The sequence below is a fragment of the Etheostoma spectabile genome, chromosome 13 (assembly GCF_008692095.1).
Source record: "Etheostoma spectabile isolate EspeVRDwgs_2016 chromosome 13, UIUC_Espe_1.0, whole genome shotgun sequence".
Lineage (NCBI taxonomy): Eukaryota > Metazoa > Chordata > Actinopteri > Perciformes > Percidae > Etheostoma > Etheostoma spectabile.
The window spans coordinates 9,839,156-9,842,450 of NC_045745.1; the positions used below are offsets into that span (position 1 = coordinate 9,839,156).

At 40.8% G+C, this 3,295-nt stretch overlaps 1 long non-coding RNA gene across 1 annotated transcript in view; it reads left to right on the forward strand.

Annotated features, from left to right (window-relative positions):
• The first annotated feature begins 771 nt into the window (after positions 1-771).
• Positions 772-3,295, forward strand: part of LOC116701145 (uncharacterized) — a 5,716-nt gene continuing 3,192 nt past the window's right edge. The window contains exons 1-2 of the long non-coding RNA XR_004334834.1: positions 772-873; positions 1,301-1,305. This is a non-coding gene — a long non-coding RNA (uncharacterized LOC116701145). The remainder of the gene's footprint in view (positions 874-1,300; positions 1,306-3,295) is intronic.

The window sequence follows — 3,295 nt, forward strand, 5'->3', positions numbered from 1 at the left end:
ACACACACACACACACACAGACAATTATCTTGCATAAATAATACACTAGAGCTGAACGTAAACACAGCCTGCCAGTTTTGCTGAACTTGAAGCGGCGAGCGAGGAGAGAGAGACTAAATAATAAATGAGGAAAGGATTCTTGTCTTCCAGCTTGAGTTATGTCGATGCTTCACATGCCAGCGAGTCTGCATCCAGGAATATAAGATTGGGGTTGGGAATGACACGACGCTCCTTATCACGCAGGTCAACATTAAGAAAGAAAATATCACACGTTGAAGATGGTTTCCTATTTTTGAATAGCTCTTGAAATAAAAGTGAATGATTTATACTTAAATCACTGAATGCAGAATGACAAGAGGGCAACCCTACATCAGTTTGAATCAAACATCTGTTGGCTGAGGAATCCTGTCAAATAGTCCTTTATATAATAATTCAAAAAGATCAATAACCACTAAACTTTATTTTCAGAGAATACAACAATACTGACTTTGAATTTACATAAATAATTCTAAAAAGGTGCAGATCTCTCCATTCACCTTACCATCAGCTCCACAAAATTTAGAATTGTCTTTTTTACAAATATTAGTTCGTGTGGGTGACGTTGGACGGTGATGGCACGTGGCTACAAGTAGGGTTGGGTACCGGAACCCGGTTCCCCTATGGAACCTACGCAACCGTTAGAAATTGCATCGGAGATAGAAAGCATATTTCGGTCCTTCGTTTCAGTTCCACTTAATGTGTCAACCGAAATGGTTTCCCACTTTTGTTTTGAAAATATCAAACTTTCTCTGTAGTCTACAGTTAGCTAGTTACTGTAAATGTAGGCTACTTTTAAAATGCCATGTTGTCCCTCTTCACCAAAACAGACGTAAAGTACATTAACAATTCACTAATCACTAGTAAACGTCTTACACTTGCTAGTTTATTGTTAGCCAGTTAGCTTTTAGTGGATTTAAAATGCCTGAAGCATCGCTGTATTTCAAAGCCAAGAATTCTGACATTGCAAAATGCAACAGATGTTTCAAAGCGATCATGTGCAAAGGGGGAAGCATGTCGGATTTATTGAAACATGCGGCAACATTTATTTAAGTACTTATTGAAGGTTGTGCATGTGACGCAGACATGACAATTGTTGAGTAAAAAACAAAACAACTCGCCATTTACTTTTATTATCAAACAGGAGTCAGACCCTGGTCTTCTGAGTAAAAGTCCTGGTATTCAACCTCATGTGGAAATTTGGCGCTCTTGTATTTAGTTTCCTTATTTATGTATCACCTCTACTTTATTTTATATAGGGCAGAGTATGTGATTTCGGACGCAAACACAGACTCATCCCGGGCTCGTTGTTTCACAAATTGTTAACGCATGAGATTTCAAGGTTTGGCCGGTGAACATGACCAGGTGACCTGCAGATAGAGATGGATGCAATATTCCTCCACATGGCTTCTCCTCTTGTCACTGCTGATCTGGCTCATTACATCAACCTGGCTCTCCGCCCACACATCATCACAGATGGCCGCCGCCTTGACTCCGTCAGGGCTGGACGGCCGCGAGAGTCCCGACGTAAGGTCACTAAGGCAAGGTACGCCTTCATGGCCAGAATAATAATGACTCATCCACCCAAGTTTGATTCAATGCCCTCCAAAATCACAACTGCTTGTATGGCATAAAAACTGATGATTTCCTTCTTAACAATCAGTTACAGCTACGTCTGTTAGTCTGTCAAAAGCATGATTAGGCTGAGGGTAATTTAGGTGTCGAAGGTTTTGCCTTTAAACAACAATTGTATCATTATAACATCTTTTAAATCATTCCTTAAATTGTTTTGTTGTCATTACATTGAACCCTAAACAATTTGCAAAGTATAGCATCTTGGAAATGGCTCTTGGAAATTACATCAAACAGAGCATTGGATCATCATATTAATGCAACATTGCAAAGAAAATTTCAGTTTTTGCTTAATTCAATAAAATAAAAAATCCTCGTTGACGCCATCACCAACAGTCTATTTCTTACAGCTCCTACAAACAGATATTTTCCTGTGAGATGAAATTATTGTGAGCATGATGAGATGGGTTTTTCTTTCTAGTGCGAGAGGCAGCGTGTCATTGTATTTCCCCCCCGCTCCATCAGCCTGCCTCATTTCACAAGCCCTGATTGAGTGTGTCGGGAATTGAAACTACTCCCACTCTTTACATCTGTTTGCTTTGATTGAAAAAAAAAAAAACTAGGAGCCATTTATAGTCGTTTTTCCCAGGTGCAGAGGGAACTTTCATTAAACTTTGATCAATTAACTGGTTTATTGAAAAAAAGATTAATGGATGGAGTAATTTAATTGGGCGAGAATCTATAACACACACACACTCACATATAAACACACACACACACACACACACACAGTACCCAACCAAATTCTGATGTACTGAACCCACCACAAACAAGTTTGACATTATAAAACTTGCACCAAAAGATGTATTCAGCAGTGGCTGCAAAACTAGACTTATCAGTGGTAAAGCAACTGGAATTGACATTTAATTAATCAAATTGTCAGAAGCTTGTCTGCTGATTGATTTCCTCAGTCACTCCCTTTTAAAGCTGCTGGGGTTTACTAAGGTTGCACAAAGCTGACGCCTCACCATGCAGAATGTCTGATAAAGCTGTTTCCTGACGGTCTTTGTTTAATGTGACAGTAATGGATACAGGGACACGCTAGACTGGGTAAACCCAGACCGATCGGCCGGCGATTAGATTTCACCCTGCAGCTCCGGCTGGTACATTCATCTATCTATCTATGCTTCCATTACCGATCACCAATCACAAACTGGCTTCTCCACCTGCTGCGCTATTGGCGAGTTTAACACGATGACGACAGAGAAGCGACCGAGCATGTTGGTGTTGTTCACATTCAACAAGGCGGCCACCGAAGCGCTGCAACGGGTTGATGCCGCTGTCGCTGCTACGCCACGCGGATCGTTGGTCTGATTGGTTGAAGGACTATCAAACTGTGTACAGAGTCATTTGAACTATGCCCGTTGGTCTTGTGTGCAGAAGAAAATGCAGAGCAGACTCCCCAGACCAATGTTCAATGATAAAAGATTGAGCTTGGCCTGGTGAGAGCCAGACTAGAGACTATCAGTATCTCCTCCAATACTGTATAAACGCTGGTATCGTTAAGTACTGGAGTTTATGCACGAATCCGATACCACGTAATAGAGCCCTTAAGAAGTAGTTCATTCATGTTCTTTTCCCCGTTATGACTGACTGTCAAACTGGATGATAAAAGAAAGTTCTGTGG